Source organism: Ammospiza nelsoni, chromosome Z, assembly GCF_027579445.1.
Source record: "Ammospiza nelsoni isolate bAmmNel1 chromosome Z, bAmmNel1.pri, whole genome shotgun sequence".
Lineage (NCBI taxonomy): Eukaryota > Metazoa > Chordata > Aves > Passeriformes > Passerellidae > Ammospiza > Ammospiza nelsoni.
Window position 1 is genome coordinate 84050788 of NC_080669.1, and position 23087 is coordinate 84073874.

Consider the following 23087-nt stretch of genomic DNA (forward strand, 5'->3'; position numbering starts at 1 on the left):
GGAAGGAAGGAAGGAAGGAAGGAAGGAAGGAAGGAAGGAAGGAAGGAAGGAAGGAAGGAAGGAAGGAAGGAAGGAAGGAAGGAAGGAAGGAAGGAAGGAAGGAAGGAAGGAAGGAAGGAAGGAAGGAAGGAAGGAAGGAAGGAAGGAAGGAAGGAAATGTCAGAAGGAAGTGTCGGAAGGAAGGAAGTGTCGGAAGGAAGTGTCGGAAGGAAGTGTCGGAAGGAAGTGTCGGAAGGAGGGAGGGAGGGGAGGGAGGGAGGGAGGGAGGGAGGGAGGGAGGGAGGGAGGGAGGGAGGGAGGGAGGGAGGGAGGGAGGGAAGGAGGGAAGGAGGGAAGGAGGGAAGGAAGGAAGGAAGGAAGGAAGGAAGGAAGGAAGGAAGGAAGGAAGGAAGGAAGGAAGGAAGGAAGGAAGGAAGGAAGGAAGGAAGGAAGGAAGGAAGGAAGGAAGGAAGGAAGGAAGGAAGGAAGGAAGGAAGGAAGGAAGGAAGGAAGGAAGGAAGGAAGGAAGGAAGGAAGGAAGGAAGGAAGGAAGGAAGGAAGGAAGGAAGGAAGGAAGGAAGGAAGGAAGGAAGGAAGGAAGGAAGGAAGGAAGGAAGGAAGGAAGGAAGGAAGGAAGGAAGGAAGGAAGGAAAGGTGGAAGAAAGGTGGGCGGGTCAGGAGGGGAGAGGGAGGTGGGATAGGAGAGTGAGAGAGAGACAGATTAAATAGAAATAATGGATCCAGCAGTGTACTATTAGTCCTTCTTCACCCTAGGCTTCTTAGTGGTGGAGGTCCAAAGCTTTTTCAAAGCTTTTCACTATTTATACATTTTAGCAAACAAAGGAATGAATACTTATTGGCTTAATTTTCAGTCCAGGTTCCAGGAATCCATACTGCAGGCACATTGGGGGTGAGAGGCTGTGCTTCAGTGTTTGCTCGTGATTGCAGGTGACATCTGTCCTATAGCTCAGGGTAAGACAACAACACTGCCTGGCCAATTTTATGTGTACAACACATTGCCTCTCCACACAGTTTGCCACCATGGGGACCCTTCTCTGGGTATATTACTCAGGATGTGGCAGCCAGGCCTCACCAGGCCTGCAGGCATCACCATTCCACTGCTCCTTCCCATGCTTTTCTTGTGGAAAAATCCTTCTGTGGTCTTAATAGTGTTTGAAACAGGAAACTGTTTCAAGCCTCTACAGTGGTTCCCTCACAGGGTCACAGCTCCTGCCAGGATGCTGCTCCAGCACAGCTTCCCAGGGGTCAGAGCCTCCTTTGGGCATCCCCTGCTCCAGGCTGGGCTCCTCTCTCATGGAATCACAGCTCCTGCCAGGATCCTGCTCCAGCACGGCTTCCCAGGGGTCAGAGCTTCCTTTGGGCATCCCCTGCTCCAGGCTGGGCTCCTCTCTCATGGAATCACAGCTCCTGCCAGGGTCCTGCTCCAGCACAGCTTCCCAGGGGTCAGAGCCTCCTTTGGGCATCCCCTGCTCCAGCCTGGGCTCCTCTCTCATGGAATCACAGCTCCTGCCAGGGTCCTGCTCCAGCACAGCTTCCCAGGGGTCAGAGCCTCCTTTGGGCATCCCCTGCTCCAGGCTGGGCTCCCCCAGGGCTGCGGGTGGATCTCTGCTCCCCCGTGCCCTCCCTGGGCTGCAGGGGCACAGCTGCCTCAGCCTGGGCTGCTCCAGGGGCTGCAGGGCAATCTGAGCTCCAGAGCCTGGAGCAGCTCCTGCCCCTCCTGCTGCGCTGCCCTGCCGGCCTGCACGGATGCTCCTCTCACACATGGTCTCACTCCACTCTTCTCTGTCTGCAATTAAATCTGTGCAATGACTTTTTTCTCTGCTCAAATACATTGTCTCAGAGGCTTTACTACAGTTGGATTTTCTTGGCCTCAGAAATAGTGGAAGGTTTGGCCATCTTCTAAAAGAAGCCACCCTTGTAGTGCCACCCCCCCCCCCCCCCGCCCCCCAAATCAAGTCACACAGATAGAAATTAAGTTTTTGAAGCTTTTCCATTCACTTAATTTTATTAATTTTTACTCCTAATTTTTGCATTAAAAAAAAAGGAAACAAAAATAGCCAACCAAATCCCAAACAAATAACACAGAAACACTAGAACAGGGGTGATACTGAGTCAATATCCATTGCCACTTACATTGAAAAACCTAATGTAATATTTCTGCTCTGTGACTAGTGAATCTGGGAAAGGTGACAGCTTCAGTGTGTCTGGCACTGAAAACTGGGCAATAAACTCTCCAACCAATTTGCTGTGTTAGAAATCCAACAGTGCTGGATGCATGGGGAATTCTTCTTGAGGCATGGACAGCACTCTAACAGACCAGGTTATACCCATGAAACTAGAACTTGCTCATCGCATTTCTATTACTTTTTCATTACAATTCCTAGATTCATACCTACATGCTAATTATTTCCATGGACTTATTTTGATATGAGTAAGGGTCTTTTGAGGATCTTCGTTGCTTGTTTGGGAACATCCTATTCCTCAAAATTCCCTTTTATAGCTCTGAATCCTCTGATGAATCTTTTTTCTTTGAGAGTACTTCTATTATGTGATTATGATGCACTTTTTACTCCAACACTTTATGTCTGTTCTCTAAGATATCAGTGATTCATGTTATTAACTGATATGAGTAAACAAGGAAAAATTAGCTGGCACAAGACTTATTAGTCACAATGTAGGGAGTTAACACAAGGCCACATTAATAATCTCTGGCATTTGCACTGAGCACCGCGTGGTACAAAACTAAACATTACCCACAAATATAGGGATAATACACTAAGTGCTAAAGAATTTTACATCATCTTCCCTAACTGCTGCACAGACTTCTTCCTGAAGAGATACAACCTGCTTGGTAACATCTCTGAGCCTGTCTGACTCTGCCATCTCTGGACTGAATTGCAGTGCTCTGGCTGGCAGCCAGAAAGTGCTGCTCTCTAACTTTCAACACAGCCTCTTTGTTGGCTGCAAGCTGCTTGTACAGTTCTTTATTTTTTTTTCTTTTTTTTTTTTTCTTTTTTTTTTTTTTTTGTTTGGGTATTTTTTTGCATATATCAATGCAATAAAAAACATCGACTTCTACTCATTGATTAAAAGACAAGGGAAAAGCAAGCAGTCATAACAGTCCCCCATGGGACTGACTCTGCTTCTCTAGACTGAGAGAGAAGACTTTTCTAAACTTCTTTTTGACCTTGTCTAGGAATGGAAATGTTTTTGATAATATATGGCTTTATAAGATTTCCTTTGGAAAACTGGCTGTGCAAACCTATTGCCCCTAAGAAATTAAATTAAGGGGGATGGATGTGGGGGAAATAGCTTTATGCAAGAAACATTAAGAATTTCTGAAGCTGCATGATGGTAGATAGGACACTTCCGTCAACATTTAAAAGACTCATTACCACATGAGAAAGAGAAATTGTTCCATTGCCATGACTTGCTTTGACTAGGCAGTAGAGTTAGTGTTATTTTGTTGGGAAATTCAGTTTTGGGCCCCTCACTGCAAGAGAGACACCGAGGGGCTGGAGCGTGTCCAGGGCAGGGAACGGAGCTGGGAAGGGGCTGGAGCCCCAGGAGAGGCTGAGGGAGCTGGGCAGGGGCTGAGCCTGGAGCAAAGGAGGCTCAGGGGGGCCCTTGTGGCTCTGCACAGCTCCTGACAGGAGGGGACAGCCGGGGGGGGTCAGGCTGTGCTCCAGGGAACAGGGACAGGAGCAGAGGGAATGGCCCCAATTTACACCAGAGAAAGTTTAGTTTGGATATTTGGAACATTTTGTCACTGAGGGAGTGATTAACTGTTGGAACAGATTGTTCAGGGTGATGGTGGAGACCATCCCTGGAAGAATTTAAACGCCATGTAGATGGGACATTGGGGATGAGATTTAGTGATGGGCTCGGCAGTGCTGAGGGAATGGTTGCACTTGATGATTTTCGTGGGTTTTTCCAATGTTAATGATACTATGACCTATGCATTGGAAGCTGCAATAAAACCAGGCCTTCAATATTAGAAAGTCAGGTCATAGTACAGGCTTGACTAACAACTTCTCTTTGTCTTCTGTCAATGATTTTTTCTCTTCTGCACAGATTTTTTCTTCCTCACGCTTTCCTTGTTGCAGCTGGTGGAAGAAGAACAAAGGAAATCATCTGCTCTGTGTTTTGGATTATTTCCATCCTGTCTTGCTTTACCATATGGAGTGACAATGGACTCTGCTATTCAGATCTTGTTTTGTTCTTTGAGAAATATGGGAGGCATTTATTAAATTCAGTCGAGAGTGTCAGGAGCAAGACTAAGCATCCCTCAGTGATTTAGCATCTCTGTGGTTGACAATCTTTCTGGAAGATTGGGCTCAGCTGCGCTCTGCAGCTCTTTATTCCTCAGTTTAAGCTCCTCACAGCCTGCCATAATACACATTTCTCCACATCACTTCATGTAATTTTGCTGATGCAAAAAGAGTTTCATCCCCACTTTGCAGCCACAGCCTGGTGAAATAATTAATACAAGAGTGACCTCAGCTTGGTGCTTGTGCTTGTAGATGCAAAGATCTGGACTCATATCTGATCCAAAATGAATACAGACAGAGGAACTTAACAGCACAACACTGGACTGAAACATCCCCAGGGTTATTCCTCTATTGGGTCACTTTTCCTTTAGAGAATTGGAATAGGACACAGGGGAGAAGATGAGAGACATCTCTGCTGATAGTGCTTTTAAGAGGAAACTGGGGCTAACTGTATAAAGATACAGAGATGGGATGAAAATTAATATATTTGTATCTCAGTGCATTTCAGATCAGCTTGTCTTAGGTCAGCTACCCAAGAGGAATGGCACAGAATGGATGCCTGGGTGGAATGAAAGTGAAACATCAGATTTGGAAATAAGAAGTAACATGTGGAGAGTCCTCCAGATGATGCTGATTTCCAGAGTCTTCAGGGTGAAGTCAGGTTCTGAAGTCTTGTCATCTGTCAGGAAATCTCCTTTCCATGTGGAGATGTCCAAAAATATGAGAACACAGTTTATCTCTTCTTCCAGTTTTCCTCTAGCTAAAGTGCCTCAGGTAACACAGTCCTGAATTTGATGGCTGGGTCCTTTTACAAAGCACTAATTACAGGAAAACCTTGATTAGAGAATGTAAGTCTTTTACCCTTGCTATGAAATCAGACACCTCACAAGCACTCCTTCACCACTTTGTGCTCTATGGTGGAGAAGAGCCAGGCAAAAAAATCATATTTATGTTGATTTCAGTGTAGCTTCGGGACATTTCAGATAGCTGAATATGAGTTGCTTTGAGCCACATGGAATCTGTGAGTCTCCTGTCATCACACAGTTCCCCAGGTGTTAAGGCCTAAGCTTCACACACATGTGGGACAGGACAGCAGGGATAACTTTATCTGAAACCATATTTATTTGCAGTAAAAAGTTAAAGCTTAAGATAATTTCCACTCTGCTACTGACTCTCCAACTACAACCAGTTCTGAAATGAAGAAAGCAGAAAAATTAAACACGAGTTAAAGCAATAATCAGTGTGTCTCAGGATGGAGCTAAGTACTGAATGCATAAATGTGAATATTACCAAGCATTTGCGAGGAAACTCCAATTATTTCACAAGGCATATGCTGTAAAATGAAATTCTTTTCAGTTAAAAGAAACATGTAAAAGAAGAAAGCAAACCCTCCAGATACAATAATCAAAACATTGCATAATTCTAAATTATTTTTTGATTTATTTTCTTTTTTTTTTACCCAGTGCAAAACTCAGGAGCTCAGGTAGATGGAAAGATCTGATAACATCCAAAGCCAAAAGAGACAAACCAGACCATAAAGGAGCCACAGTCTCCTCTCCCCTCCAATCACCCCGTTGGCTCCAGTCAGTTCCAAAACAAAAACCTGCAAAAATTAATTAGCCCCTAGGAGTTACAAGAGCAAGCTGTAGTAGCACTAATTAATCCTCAAATCAGGGCGAACCAGATCACAATTCTTAGGGCATTTGAGAGCAGCACTGCCGTGAGGTGGAGGCTGAGGGCCCCAGATCTGCCCCAGGCATCCCCCGCTCCATCAGGGGTGGCAGCTGCATCCAACAGCACCGGGGACAGCCCTGCCCCTGGAAAAGTGCCCAGCAGTGAGGCCAGAGGCTCTGGGCACGGTGTCAAGCTGCCACAGTGTTTGGCAGCTCCTTTGGGAACCCCCAGAACAGCCTCCTTGAGGGCTGTGCCAACAGGTTGGGAAGTCGCAAGCTGCCAGCTTGACAGGAAGGTAACCTCAGGCAGCATGCTTTCCATGTCATAAACACCCCTTGCATTATTTGCCCGTAACCAGTCTTGCTTCATTTTTTTTTTTTCTAAAGGAGAAATTTCAGAACTGAAAAGATTTACAGTATTTATTTTGTTAATTGCTTATTTTTTTTTATTGATACTCAGCTCCAGGGTCTACCTTTCCTGATTTACTGCATAAAATAAATTGAGAAATATTTCTCTTTTATTAAATAACTTCAAAATAGCTCTCTAATGACAGGATGCTTTCATTGCAATCAGTAATAAAATCCTCCTTAATTCAGAGGAATTGCTAAGCAAACACTCTGTGTGTTTCCAACACTTTCCTTCATGAATTTCCTAATTCCAATTCCAAACTTTTCACTTTAAAAAAAAAGGCATCTAAAAAAGCTGTAGGAAGCCCAAGTAAAGTCTCTCTCACTGAAGACTTCTAGCAGAGGATTCAAATAGACCTAAGCACAAAATAGCAGGAAGGAAAGAATCTTTGTGAAATGAGGGATGATATTTCACTCTTCAAAATTAAAACCGGAAGTTGTTTACTTTCATGTAGCTAATAATCTTTTCATTAATCCAAACACATATTTTTTCAAGATATTATGAAGTAAATTGTGCGCTTCTGAGCTGTAATGTGCTAGAGAAATGCAGACCGTCATTGCAGCTTGTTAACCATTTAGGCAGGGTTTTTCAATTATCTGGAGAGGGTAATTACTTATGAAAGTATTGCAATCATAATCCTCACCCACCTCTGCTGACATCAGTATGAATTTCAGCTCTCCAGGAGAGTTTTTATTCTGTGTGTTATTTCCTTTGTCTCATGATTATCAGTTTCTTTTACCTTAAGTTCAATGCATCTGGAAATCACTAGAAAATAGTCATTTTTGCTGTGATGTATCTCACGGATGTTCCTCACAACAGTCAAACTTTCTGAGACAAAAATAAAATAAGTGACTGCCAAGGTGGGTCTCATTTGTTTTGTAGGCTGAACCTCTCAGGGCTGTAAATATGAAAAGAAAAAAAATTAGCTGCTAGTACTGCTGATTTCAATAATGTGCTTTCAGGAGTGTGTGTATTTGCAGAGCAGAAGTGAATACATTTGCTGCCATTTCAGGGACAAAAGAAAAAGGGAAAATGACCCATAAGAACAAAGTGTCATTCATACTGAAGCAGTTTAGAGCTAAGTACTCTACTGTAAGAAGGTGTCTGTGAAAGTCTGAGGGAAGTAAATAATGAATAGTGAAACACTGTGATTGAATTAGGATACAGCTGACATGGAAGAAAGGCAGGCAAGTCCTAAAACCTCCTGGTGTTTAGTGCTCAAGGCCAGGCTCTGCCAAGTGTTCAAGGCCAGGCTGCTCTGAGCACTGAAAGGCACCAAGGTCAGGGGGGCTGGGGCAAGATGATCTCCAAGGGCCTTTCCAACCCCAGACATTCTGTGGCTTGATGATTAAGAAATGAACCTTACAAAGCTCAACTTCTCTTTTTGTTTCCAAAAATTTTCATGATAGACCTTATCACTTCCATGGTGTGTGTTTTACAGTATTTATTTTAGAGCAGTGAAAAAAATGGCAAAAATATCCATTCATGCAATTACAATATTGGATAATCCAGATGCTGATTAAAAAAATTAAGATGAAGAATGTAAAGACTGATCTTAAAAAGTCTCATGAGTAAAACAGATTTTTTTCAAGCTAATAAGATGTATTTGATAGCTGTTATTTTTCTCCAGGCAGTATCAGAAGATTGCAATAGATTGGACAATTTCTAAGGTTCAATTTTGCTGTTAAGAGTCAGTATGTAAACTGGTAGTAATGGCAGTAATGATTTTCTATACTCATTAAGTCAATATAATATAGTTATTCCACTGACAATGTAAAACACATTTTGGAGAGACCATAGTGATATTAAGGTGCATCAGCTCACTATCTGACTATCAGGCTCTCCATTAACTACCTTAAACTAAGGTTTAAATATCTTCAGCATGTTTAAACAGAGAGCTGATTAACCATCCAGCACCCTCTGACTTCCTGTGTAGAACAGGAGCTAATGATTTCTCAAGTGTCAGTGGCTGAAGTCTCACAAGTTTAATGGGATGCTATTGCTATTGCTATGCAATCTTTTTGCAGCCTTTATAAATTCAGGGGAAGTGGCTTTTGGCAGAGGTTTGTGGCTACAGTCCCTGGGGGGAAGCAGGTGGTTGCCAGAAGGCAGGAGAGGGTGTTCTTCCACCCCTAGCAGGACCAGGAATTTTGACAAGACGAAGGTGGAGTTAAATTAAAGAGTGAAGGAATTTCACTGAAAAAGTTCCTTGGAATAAGAGCAGGAGTTGAAGACATCCAAATGAAGATGAAACTCTAGGAGAGTGTGGGACAGGATGTTGACAGGATGTTGAGGGCTTTCAGCAGATTAAGGAGCAAAAAGGTCTTTCGGAGTTTTGTACAAAAGGCATTCTTGACTTGGTGTCCCTTCAGTCCCTTTGAAAGTCCAAATCACACCTCATTGCATCTCTGTGTGTGTTCAGGCACATCTTCCACATGCTACACTCTGGCTGTGAGCTTTAGCAACCTTGTCATCTCCTGGAGCATTCTCAGCCTGCAACTGCAGCTAAATGCAGCTTTCAAATAAAGCAAGGATCCTAAGTGAGATCTCAGTACATGAAGGAGAGCAGAAATTACCTGTGAGGGTTTTCCTTGTCTCACAAATCATGATATGTTTTCCATCTCTTTACTCTCATTCTCTCACAGTGCTCCAGGGTGAAATCCTGCCCTTTCTGGAGCCAGTTGAAGGTTTCCTTTTGAGTCCACCCAGCCATAATTTAACCTTTTTACATTGCTTTTAGTTGTCTTGGTTTCATTTCTCCTACTCCTATCACAGCAAAATAAACCCAGTTAACTTAATTGCAAAAAAAACCACCAAAAACAACCAAACAATCAAACCCCCGAAACATAAAACCACCAGGATAGTTTAGGATAGTTTCACATTTTTGTTTTGATGCCAGAAAGTCCCAGCTGAGGTTTGTTCTCCTTACTGCAGTATAAAATGAAAAGGTAAATGAGGTGAGCATGAGTTTGGTGGTTGAATGTCCAGAAACAGACTCTCATTCTATGCAGGTGTGTCTGCAAGGCAGCAGCTTCAGCATGAAGCAACATGGATATTTCTCAGCACAGTTTACATCCCCATTTGGTGCAAAGTTACCTTTCATTGTAGTGGATCTATGTATGCTTTAAAATATCTTGGAATTTTCCATTTCTATTTTACACCACTTTTGACAATGTTACGTGGAAGCCCAAGAATTTGTTTGACTTCTGTTCATTTCTCCATTAACTTCTTCCATTTCAATTGCAGCTAAAGAAAAAAAAAATATAAAAGTAGAGTAAATATTTCTGTTCTTACTCTCCAAATGAAAGACTTTTCACTTGCGGCCTGGTAACCCTTATACAAGATGACCCACTATATTGACATCAGTAAGGACACCTGCATGAGTAAAACCTCTTCTATACCAGACTGAAGCTCTGAACTGTGATGTAGGTAAATAACTTTTTGCCAGCATTCACAGTTTTATCTTGGGTATCAGTTCTGTGTTATTTTTAAATCCCCAAGTTTGTGGATAATGTCGTGAATTGAAAATTCTATTTTATTTTGAGAATCGAGTGCAAAAAAATCAGAGAGTCAAAATGCAAAAGCAAGAGTCTGACCCTTACATAGGACCTCACAGGACACAAGCTGCAGCTGCAGATTTTACTCAAACCACTGCATGGGTGATTTAAGAAGGATTGGTGTGCCTCAGCAGATTAAAGGTGCCTGTAAGGGCTGTTTTCTGAAGGCTCAGAGTTTTACAATAGAACCAATTTCCCATGTACTTGGTGTCGTAGTAAAGTCCCATTGTACCACAAATACAAAGGACTAAGCTTGTTTTTTATGCCTTAGGCTTTTTCCACTCCTGTAGCCCGTCATGTTGTTCTTTTTGTTATGATCTTGCACTCCTTTTTCTGTTCCTTGGGTTTTGATTTTTATTCCCCTGAGGTTTTAGTGGGGAATGTCAAAGAGGATATCAAGCAAAAATGCCAGGAGCCCTGTGTGCATGAACAAGGAGCTCATGGGCAAACTCAGACACAAAAAAGGAAGCCTGCAGAGGGTGAAAGCAGGGACAGGTAGCCTGGGAGGAATATAGAGAGACTGTCTCAGGAGACGGGGTCCAGGCTAGGAAGAATAAAGTCCTAGAAGAATTATATCTTGTATGGGGCATCAAGGGCAACTTGAAAAGATTCTGCAAGTGTGATGGTGATTAGAGGGAGATAAGGGAAAGTGCGATTCCTCTCCGGAGGAAGCAGGAGGTCTCATTTCCTGTGAGGTGCTCCAGGCCACACTGCACAAGCTGCAGAAGGCAAAGGCAAGAACTGAGAGAAGGAAGAACTTCCCACTGTCAAAGATCAGACTGAGACCATCTGAGGAAACTGAAGGCCTGTAGGGTCTGATGAGACACAACTGCAGATCCTGGGGAAAGTGGTGAAATTAATGGCTAAGCCACTGTCCATCATATCTGAGAACTCTTGGCCATGTCCTGCAGTGGGTCAGGGCCATCCCAATCACAAGTAACGGCTGGGCAGAGAATGGCTTGAGAGCAAACCTGGGGAGAGGGACTTGGGAGTGTTGGTTGTTGAGAAGCTCCACAGGACCCAGCTGTTATGAGTAGAAAAGCATTTTTTTAAAAGGTTGCAGAGTTCACAGGTTGGGCCAGTTGCTGCCAGGGTGGAGTTATAACTGTTATTGTAATCACCTCTCATTTTTGTTAACTACCTGTCCTTTATGGTTAAGAATTTCCCCTTTTATCAGCGACACCCTGCTGCTTCCTGGAGGATGGCTCTTGGACGGTGAAGAGGAGGAGACCTCGAGTTAGCATGCGAATGACCTCAGAACCAGCATGCAATGGGAGGGACCCCTCACCAAACCTAGGCAAAAACCCCTAAAAACAATGAGCCAACACAAAATTGACAAATTCAAAGTGATGTCTAGAGGTGAGGAACAGAATCAAGTATCTGCTAAGGCCCTTTTTACCCCTCACCCTAACCACACAGATGTCGGCTAGACAGACGAGCTCGAATGTTGAACCAAAAAGTTGGGATTCTCCTAATGTTCTGGGGAGGACAGATAGCCTCTGGGTTCAGGTGGAGAGAGCGGGGAGTGTTCGGCCTGGGGAGGAGTCCAGAGAGATCTTAGAGCTCCTTCCAATGCCTAAATGGGCCTAATAAGAAGGATGGAGAGAAACTTTTTAGCAGGGCCTGAAGCAATAGAAAAATAAGTAATGTGTTTAAAAGAGGGCAATTTAGGTTAGATATAAGAAATAAATCCTTTCTGTGTGGATGGTGAGACCTTGACACTGGCTTCTACAGAAGCTGCGGCTGCCCCATCCCTAGAGATGTTCCAGGACAGGGCTTGGAGCAGCCTGGGATAGTGGAAGGTGTCCATGTCCATCGCAGGGAGTGGGAACTCAAAGAGCTTTAATGTCCCTTCCAACCCAAACAATTCTGTGTTAACACTTCAGTACTTTTAACATTAATCTGGATGAAAAAGAGAATGGGAGCACAGCTTTGGCATTTATTTTTTCTCCCCAATACTGGATACCATTACTATATATCAAGAAGTGTGCAGGCAAATTGATGTGTCCAGTTATTTCATTTATGTTGAGTACATAAGCTACTAAGAGCAGAAATGCTGTTCTGGCTCCTTTTGTTTAGGGAGGAAAGACAGTCAGCTTCCATTAGCCTATTAAAGTGCTGATAGCTCTTTCTGATGTCTGAAGAACTGTTCAAAGAAGAACTTCCAGTTCATTGATGTGCTAATAATAGCTAATAGATAACACCTTCTGTGATTTTAGATACAGCTGGAAGGCACGATTAACCACCTGTGTCCTCTTTAAGTGTCTGGTGCCCCAACACTGACTGGGAGATACAGTTTAGGACCTGATAATGCACTCAATAGAATCCAGTAACTGCGGCATTTCCAGCTATCTGACATCCAGACAATACTATGCCATCATACTACTCCTTCCTAATTTTAAGAAATATGGTTTAGAACTCTTTTTGTATAACAAGACCAAAATTTAAATAACTTTTCACTTCTCTTCCCATGTCTGTATTCTGTTACTTATTTGTTGCATTACAGCAATGCAGAGGACAGCCGCTCTTTCTCTAGACACACATGAAAATACAAAGCATTTTGAGATATGCTTGTACTTCATTCTGTTGCATGTGGTAGAGACACAGACCTTTGAATAAACTGGCACACAAAGACATCTGCCCTTTGAAATGAAATGTTACAGTCAGCTCCAGGTGGTCAGCTGGCAAAAGTGAATTAGAAGAGGCAGTGAGGAAAAAGATGTGTTTAAAGGGAAAGTGATATGGAAATAAGGGAGTTCCAGTTGTTTGGACACATCTGCTGGGTCTGGCTGTTTGCCCTTTGGCCTGAGAAGAGGCAGCAGTCACCATGGAATAATCAGCTAAGACCTAAACCAGGGGGGAAAATATGGGATTTGATGATACTGCTCAAAGCACAAAGACCAGCTCACTATGGAGACAGGAGAATTTATGTGCTTGACTCATCTGTGGAATGGGGAGGAAGGTTTACAAAAGTGCTTGGGGCTCTTCTCACTTAATGTTACACAGAAACATAATGCATACTGACACAGACTCAGAGGGATTATTGTTGAAAGTAAAAACCCTGAGAATCTCTTCTTTGTGGATGAGGAACTGAAAAACAGAGGCGACACCAAACTCCTCTGTTTTCCTGGCTTGATCCTGATTTCACCAGATAGTCTGAGCTACCTAAACTTTATTCATGCCCTGCACTCAGAGAGGGCAAGTAGAAAGGCAGAAGAAAAAAGGTGACAGTCAACTCCTGCTCTTGCTCTGCCTCTGCACACAATATAGGTGCAAGAAACTTGAACCAGCCAACTGAGATATTTGATCCAATCTCCCTGTACTTCAGCTGTGCACTCTTGAAAGAACACAGCCATAGAAACCTAAATCACTGGGGATTTTATATCTCAGAAGACATCCTCTTCTCTTGGAAACTAAAGACACTTTTACCTGTGATATCAACTATTGTCTTAACTCATAGAATCAAGAATCGTAGAATGATTTGGTTTGGAAGGGACCTTTAAGTCCATTTAATTCCAATTCCCCTGCCAGGGAAAATGACACTTTTACTAGACCAGGCTGCTCAAAGCTCTATCCAACCTGGCCTGGAGATGGGGCAGACACAGTTTCTCTGGGCAGCCTGTTGCAGTGCTTCCCCATCTTCTCATCTATTCCAGATGTCTAATCTAATCCTTCCCTCTTACATTTTTACAGGCTTGAGCCAAACAGCATGAGAGTCAGCCCTAGATTAAAACAGCCAGTGCACATGGGGGTGTCCAGATGCACTTCCTGCCATGAGCAGGGTGGTTTGGAGCTCAGCTGTTCACACACAGATACCCAGAACTATCTGAGGCATCCTCAGGTGTTGTCCAAGTGACTTTCAGAAATGGTCCCATGCAGCAGATGCCACTTTCCATAAAGGTTTTGTGTCCCCTGAGACGTGCACAGAGATAACAAAACCTGACACCATCACTAGTTTGGTGAATGGCTCAATCTGCACTGAATATACAAAGCAGATCGCCATTTATCTGTGAACATCTTCATATAGGGGTCTTAATCTTGAAAAAAATCTCAAGCAGATTAGACTCAGTTTTAACAAACAATAGGTAGACTGTGAACTCATTGTCTTCTGAGTGTTGTATCCAAAAGATTTTGAAATACAAAACATGCTTTTTTACTGTTTCATAAAACAAGCTGTACTTAATTACTCACTTGGAGCTCAGCCTCTAAGAATCATTTCTATAGTTATTCTGACAGTAATTCTCCTCCATAGGGAACTGCTTTTGTTGTCTTAATAATTTTATAGAATAAGATTACACCCACACAGTTTCAAAAGCAGCCCTAAGGCCTAATTTGCCAGCTGTCCTCAAGGTCTACTGTCACATGGGGCCAGTAGTTAAGTTTCAGATGACCACCTGGTGCAAGAAGAGGGAAAACCTTTAATTTGCCAGCTAAGTTGAACTGCTCTCTGGTGCCACATAAATGGGCTTCAGAAACTAAGATATAGGTTGTCAAAACCTGCTACTTCTCTAAATGCCCACAGCTGAGGATTTATTCCCACACCAGCTGACTAGCTGATGGAGGGAAAGGACATAATCCCTGATCTCAGGCTGCTTCTTATTCCTTTTTAACCCTGAACAGATCTGTAAGTGAACTGTGAGGTGAAGAGCAGACCTTACTATGCACATTTTCTTTTTGTAGGCTGTTCACCGTCACTGCTAGACACAAATGAGTGGTTTGTGCTTACAGGAGATGACACAAAAGTGTAAAGAATTCTCTGTTTAACAATAATTCTGATCAAAATGTCAAAAGCTTATTCACTGCTCCGTGTCAAACCTTGGAAATAATTGGCTTTTGTGAAGAGAAGGCCATGATGCATTGGTGGTTGCCTGGGCAATTTCAGTGTCAAGTATGAACACCTCTGTGCAGTTTAAATGCCTTTTCTTTAAAGGCAGGTGAATATTTGCCATTTTAGTCCACTGCTCCAATAAGCTCCATCTTTGTTCAGGCTGATTTGTTGCCAAGGCACTCCCTGATGAGCAGACACTCCTGCTTTGCTGTGCTGCAGGGCTGGCACGGTGACAGCTGTGTCCTCAGGGAGCTGTCACAGGCATCACAAAGAGAGGAGGAATGTGCAGTGCATCCCAAACTCCTGAATGCTTAGGGACAAGAGAGAACAGTAAGGTTAACCCTAACCCTGGCTCCATCCCCATATTCTTGCAGGAATTACTTCCAGTCATGCAGTCTCCAATCTAATTGGAAAGGTGTGAGCCTGAGATCCTCATCTCTTCTCAGGGGGCAGCTGCTGCACAGGCCAAGCTGTTAGAACACTGAGTGAAGATATAATTTCAGTTTGGAACCATGGGAAAAGAAGAAGAAAAGAAAAAATTCCATGGTGTTTTGCTTTTTCAGGGTAATCAACTGTCTTGGCAATGTTTGTTAGTGGTTTGAAAAAAGTCGAAGTTTTGGGTATCTTCAAAGAATTGTAGAATCTTCAAGGTCAGAAAGGCCTTCGAGGATCATCAAGTCTAATTATTAGCCCAGTGCAGTCTCGTCCCGCGGCCACTGGAGCTGACGGGCCAGCTAGCTGCTCCCAGAGTGACCGGTGGAGACCACGAATCCCACCACTCCCAGGTTCTCTATGAGAACTCCTGAGTAGTGGCTCCGTCTGCGGCATGGTGACACAGGTGAGAGCAGGACTGCAAAGCACTGAGACGAAGGAATGAAGGCGTGGACACACGTGTGGATGCCAAGGCGCTTTATTGACCCAGGCAGGGCCAGTAATGATGTCAGGGAAAAGCTGTTAGGGAGCCACTGATAAAGGTGAAAGGTGTAACGGAATGAGACACGAGGGACCAATGAACAAAGCCCAGGGGAGGAGCGAGGGACACAATCGAACCAATAGGAATGGCCTAGGGGAGGGAAAAGGCTCAGGGGACAAATCATATGTTAGGTAAGGGAAGATTGACATAGAAATTTCTAGAAAGGAAAGGAGGTTGGTTACAATGATGGATGGGTAACTGGTGGAAAGAATGAACCATTATGAGGGAGAACATGGCGGGAAACTGAGGGTCAAACCAAATTCTTAACTTTTAAAAAATAACCAACTTTACAACAAAACCTATATAAAACACTCAATGCTACAGCCCAGCACTGCCATATTCACCACTAAGCTGGGTCCCCAAGTGCCACAGACACACACATTGCACCACTTCCCCGGACAGCCTGTTCCAGTGCCTGACCCCTTCAGTGAAGAAATTTTGCTAATGTCCAACCTCATCCTCCCCTGCCACAACCTGAGGCCATTTCCTCTTGTTGTGCCCCTTGTTACCCAGAAGAGATGGACCCAAAGCTGTCTGCAACCTCCTCTGGTGACTCCTCATCAACAATTAATTTACAAATACTTCCATTCTTTCTGGTTCTGAGCTTGATGCAGATGGTATGGAAATATGAAGAATACTAAAATGATGGTAAGAGTTTGGGTTAACAGGAACATGGAAAGATAAAATTCAGAATTTTGTCGGAGAGAGAAAAGGATGAGAAAAAACTTTGTACAGATTGATTAAAAGAAAAACTACTATACAACTCCAAAGAGAAAGAAAGAAAAAACAAACAACCTGAAAACCAAACAACAACCCTGAATGAATAACAAGCTGCAGAGCTGCAAAAAAAGAGGTTGAAGAGAGAGAAGAGTTACTAATATTTCTTCATGCAGTGGTCATTAAAACAGCAGTACAGAAAGATTTAGTGCAGAAGAAAAAGCAGCAGCAACAGGATCCAAAGATCTCCTTGATGCAGAGAACGTCAGTGTTCATAGATAGTGGTTTTTATCAGCTTAAAGGGGATAAAAGCAGGTAGATAGCTAGAAAAGGATAATGATTCATTAGTTTTCCCATGAGACTGGAAAGAATTACTAAATATACCTGTATTTTCTATGAAAAAATCTATGATGTGTTTGCCCTGACTAGATGCCAGGTTCTTATCAAACTGCTCCAACACTCCCCTCCTCAGCTGGACAGAGAGGAAGAAAATACGATGAAAAAAAACTTCATGGTTTTAGGAATTTTAATAAAGCAAAAGCAAAAACATCACACTGAATTGTGGGAAAGCAGAAGATTTGTCTTTACTTCCATCAGCAAGATGACATCCAGAGACAGAATCAGAGAAGCCCTGAAAAGTTTGGGTTGTGAGGGACATTTAAAGGTGGTCTTGTCCAATCCCCTGCATTGACCAGGGACCTTTTTAGCTCGATCAGGTTGCTCAGAGCCCTGTCCAACCTGTCCTGCTTGGGAAGTCAGGCTTCAATACAGACAAGGGTTGCTTCAGAAGACAAATGCTGTAATAATGTAATAAGACCTCCTCATCCTCCTTTCCTCTTGGCTTTTTGTTTTGGTTTGGTTTGGTTTTTTGGAGTATTTGGGTTTTTTTTTTTTAAGTATTTGGGTTTTTTGTGGGTTTTTTGGATTTTTTGTTGTTTTTTTTTTTTTTTTGTGGTTTTTTTTGTTTTGTTTTGTTTGTGTTTTTTTTTGTACTTGTTTTGTTTGTGGTTTTTTTTGTTTTTGTTTTTGTGGTTTTTTTTTTTTTTTTTTTTTTTTTTTTTTTCCTGAACAGATGAACAGATACCATATGGTATGGAATATCCCTTGGGACAGTTTGGGTCAGCATTCCTGGCTGTGTCCCCCCCCAATATCTTGCTCATGTCCAGGAGAGTTGTTCAGGGGGATGTTGGGATGTTGGAGAGATGCCACAGGGGCTGTGCCAGCACTGCCCAAAGCACTGGTGTGCCACCAATACCTTTCTGTGCACAGCACAGCACTGGGAGTGCTGCTGTGGGGAAAATTAACTTCATCCCAGCCTGACAAAAATCAACAGGTGAAACAGAAAATTGCAGAGAAAGGTTGCCCCTTAAATTCATAAAACTACAGGAACTGAGCTTGATGAAGCCAGAGAAAAGCAAGAAGCAGTGGTGATAGTAAAAAAGTAGGAATGGAAGGACTTGTGTGCTTGAAATCACAGGTACAAAGCACCTTCCTTTCCTCTTTTTTATGGTCACCATCACAGGTAAATACCTGTAATCACAGGTACATAGACAAAAAGCCTCCTAAGTGCACTTTTTAGTACAAAAAAAAACAACTATAGAATGTGTCAGGTTAAATTTTAGCAAAAAAAAACCCAAAACAAAACTAAAAACTAACATTTCAGAACTCAAGAGATGTAAAAACTTGGGCAGACTATCCTTGAAACAATTTCTTTCACTGGATGTCTTTAAGAACAGGTTACATGAGGTGAGAATTCAGTTGTGCTCTTTCAAAGGGACCTGTGCTGTGCCCAGAGGACTGTGCATGAGCTCTCTCATGATCATCCTGAGCCTCAGGCTGCAATGGGGATGTGCCCACCTCAGTGACAGGCCAGCTTTGGCTGGCATGACTGCTGCTGCTTACATAGCATGTGCAGTGCCCAGAGCTCATTGCAAGGTCTTGAGAAAAAAAAGAAAGCCTTCAAGATGACAGACATGATGCTTGGGTTTTAAATTATGCGTTGGGTGAACATGGGAATTAATTCTTAGGAATATTTAAGGAGTGTCTTATTGCAGCACTGCGTGACATGAGCAATCACAAAGCCTTTTCTTCACAAAGAAAATTACTGCAGAAGGGATCAGCCCTAATGGAGTAATTGACACATTTGCTAAAATTGAAGAAAAACAAGCCATTGATCCTCATCCTGCTTACATCCACAAAGCAGCAAAAAAGTCAAGCTGCAGATTGCTGTATTAGCTGGAGAAGAGCTTGATTTGCCTTTGTATCCATTTTGGAATAACTGTTCTTATTGGAATTCTGTCTGACTGTGCAAGGTGAGATGGTTCAATTATTTAATCATGCCATCACTCTCAATTTGAAAGGCCAGTGCTAGAGCAAATGTGCTTTCTGTTTAATTTATGCCAATACTTAACCTGCTTGGTCTTTTCCCTGTTTGCGTGTCTTCAGTAATGTATCAGAATATAATGGTTATTTCCTCCATTTTTATATCTGTCAAATTTTATGAGTCTCATATTCCATGGGTGACTCTGAATATGAAAGCTTTGTTCACCTCTCTGTGCTTTTCTGCAGACACAAAGATTCTGGAGGAGTGATGGGAAACACATTGCTTTAAGTCTGTCCCCTTTCATATTGAGAGGCAAAGATTTGCACTTTCATTATACATCTGGAAGTAATTTATAACTGGCTGATTATTTCCATAGTAATTTGTTTCATTTTGCAAGCGTGCTACCTTTCTGTCAGTATTCTAGTGACCAAAAGCCTTTCAAATAAATGATTTCTCAGGCTGTGTTAGACAGCCTAACAAGACTTTCAGTTTCTGACACAGACCTTCTGAGAATTCTTTTCCATGGTGACTTAAAGTTTGAATCTTCTTATAGAAAGAAAAATGTTACCAGCAGAAATCAGTTAGAGTAGTTAGTTAGTTAGTTAGTTAGTTAGTTAGTTAGTTAGTTAGTTTGTTTGTTTGTTTTGATAGAGAATATCCTTTACACAAAGTCTACTTAATCAAATGTTGCATACATAAAAACTGAAAAAGGTAAAATTGAGATGTGTTTGGAGAAATCTCACAAGTGAGATTAAGAAAGAATTTGTAGGGTTCCTATATGTAGCTATGAGGATCCAAGAATTATTTACAGACCCACAGAATGGATCCCCACAGAAGGGAACAGAGTGGACTTACCTGGTGCCACATCCCTGCTCCAGCAGGGCCATCCCAGAGCACAGGGCTCAGGGATTGTGTCCAGAGAGGTCTGGAATATCCCCAGTGAGGGAGATTCCATCCTCTCTCTGCACAATCTGTTGAGGGCTTGGTCACTGCCCAGGGCAGAAATTCTTCTTCATGTTCGGGGAGAACTTCCTGAGATCAGTCTTGCCCAAGAGAAAAAACAAGACATGTCAACAAAATTAAAAATAAATTTAATAGGTCATAAAATATATGTGTTTACCTTATTTGGTGGTCTTATACTCTCTTGCTGTTTCACAGAATTAGCTTTGCACAGGAGCTGGAATATCTTTTATCAATCATCCTCAAAAGATTATTCATTTGACTGGAATAGTAAAACTTCAAGAAATATTGTTCCTGGAAAATCATGAACAAAAAAATTCAGTCCCACTGTAATCAAAATATTTATTTACATTAGGACAACAGTCTTTCAGAGAAACTTCAAGGAAGGAAAAGTTGGGTGAAGGGATGAAGCTTTGACAATATTTTGGCATCCTCTTTGAACACTTTGGAGTAAAATGCTTTGTACATTTTTTTAGGAAACTGTTCAAAAGCATGATTCTTCCCCTATATGATAATTTTTAAACAAAGGCTGAAATCTAAACATTTCAAAACATTAAAAAATTGATTTTGAGGAGATCATCCTAATGCTTCAGACTTGTTATAATTTTAAGAAAACAGACTGAAATCCTGAGAGCAGTGTGGTGATACTTTTCATAGTGTCACTTCCCAGCTGCTTTGTGGCTGTGGTTGATCTCCAAACCCCAAAATGCTCAAACAACCACTCCCCAAATAGCAGCAATCTTTCTTCCCATCCTCTTCTTTATGGAAATGGAAATGGATGGATTTATATCTCTTCAGTTTCATTAATTTACCTACAACTGCACCTTTTCTGACTCCATGCCCATTGTGTTCCATGTCTGTTTTCTATGGCTTCATCAAGCAAAATTGAGGAAAAAAATCAGGGAATAGATTAGAGATTGTTAACTAAGGGAAGGCGAGTGAAGTGGTGATCAAAAAGTCTATATAAAGATATAATTTATTTCTGAAATAAATACAATTTAAAAAAACAAAACAAAAAAAACCCAAAAAACCAAAAACTGATTAAAGCTGTGATTGGAAGAAGAATTATCAACTGCAGTATTCTCCAGTGGGGTGACACCTGTCTAATTTTAGTGGTTGCTGTCTTTCAGGTTGAAATAAAACATAAACTTTAATTTCTATCTGTTAGGAGAAGAATATTGAGGCAGCACGTTTTCTCATCTGGTGACAGCAATCTAGCTGTCTTGCATGGTGGGCCACCAGTGCTGTGGAGAAGATGGGAGGAGGACCACTGTGTCACTCTTTGACATGGCAAGGAAGACACAGGGGAGGGCTTATTTCAGTAAAATCAGTGTGTTGACCTGTGTTTGGACCACCTGTGTGATCCCAGACCAGGGTCAAAAATGGAAAACCTTTTGAGAGTGCAGCAGTCACACTTGCACAATGAGAGTTCAAAGGAAGTTTGAAATAATATTTGCTAAGGGATGGGGAGCAGAAGCTGCAGCTGTTTGCCCAATAAAACAAATTCAATATCCGAATGAAATTGGAACATATAATCAATATTGGCCTAGCGAGAAAAGAAACAATAATCTTATAGCTCTTTGGAAAAGGCATGGCTTTGTTCACCTTCTGGTCACGCCACAAAGCCATCTGTTTTTCTTCTGTTATATTTTGTTAAAGATTTTGTGGAGGGCATAGATTGAGCTTGCTATGCTGCAGTGACAACCTATTATTGTTTGTCTCTGCACTGATGCTATTATTTCAAAGTAATGAAATTATTTCATAGGAATAAGTATGCAGGAAGGACTGCAGAGGAACAAGGAGTACAGAACACTGGTTCTGCAGAAATAAATGAGCTGGTATAAAAGGACCATATCGTTAAAAATGCAGGCCAGTGGAAATTACAGCCTCAAGATCAAATGTTCCTGAGAGTGCTCACAGACTTGCCATGGATTTTATGTATATGGAAACATTCATACAAAAAAAGCAGACCTAGATTCAGTATGATTTTAACAACTTATCTTTTTATGAAATCTGACATAATTAATGATATTTATGAACTTTTATTTTTGTTTTCAGTCCTTTCGTCTACCCTTAAATGAATTTAATTTTCCTTAGATATTTTAAGACCTAAGAACCTAGTTTAACAGTACATTTCATCCTTAAATTCTGAGTCAAACAGGGATTAAAAGCTATTGTTGGAAGTTTTTCAACCCCTGGGAGCTCTTACTTTGAAGAATACAAGAGCTCTAGAAGGGCATGAATTACACAATGCAGGTAGACCAGAAAATGGAAATTTAAGAAGAAGAATGTTGTGTCTTCTTCAACAATGATAAGTAAAACTGCTCATGGGGGGCTTGACAGGAAAGGAGGGACAGAAAGAATGGAAAAATGGAGAGCTCAGGACACAAAAGACCACTGAGAGGATGTGGGGGAAAAAAAAGGAAAAAATATCAGTCTGGAGTAGAGAGGATGAAGAAAAGGACGAATGCCTGAGAAGGGCCTAACACTCTGTTCAAGAAAGAGAATAAAATGAGGATAGATTGCAGTTTTAATTGAATATCTTGTCAGTCTCGAGCACGAGTTCCACTAAATTAACTAAGAAAGTAGAGACTTTTTTAGATATAGGAGTAAAACTTGATATCCACTGCTCTTGGAACAAAATGACAAAATGTCACATATGTAACCTTATCTCTGCAGAGCCTAGATTGCAAGCTTTTATTTGGGCATATGAGGCATTTCTCATGTTCTCTGAGTGACAAGGATATTGCCTATCTATTTATGTCTTTCTGCACAGTATCTGTCACTTACTCTACTTTTAACCACCATGGCTTTCAAAAAATGGCAAAGTCTAAATGGCAAGGTACAAAGTTTTGAGCTTTTTTCCTGGTGCATTTTGCATGCTAGTAGTGGAACATAGTAGGCATAATGCATTCCAATTCTGAATAAAGGCTGCAAAAGAGGTCAAAAGCACAAAAAAATGCAAAATAATCAGACTGAAGGAATATTTCCTGAGTGATGACTGCAAAAGAGCAGGTATAAGTGCAGAAAATATTCAGTGACAAAAAATCTTTCTGGCACCAAATGAACACAGCAAGTACAGACATTATATTCTGATTATTTTCTTGTAAATAGTTGGGTTTTTTTTATTTTTAAACCAGGCCCATTAATTTACTTGTATACATGGAAAATAACTGTTTTTAAAAGATGATCTTAACCAGAAGGCTTGCAAATAATTTCAGATATTCTTTCCATTCTCAGCACAGATCTAGATGCAGTAGATGCAGTAGGGAATGATGAAGCCATCGATAATCGCAGATATCCCCTCCGTGTTTTCTGCCCTGCCCGGATTCCAAGCAGTTAAAAAGTCTCTGAAAGTGCACCGTGCTTCCAAATG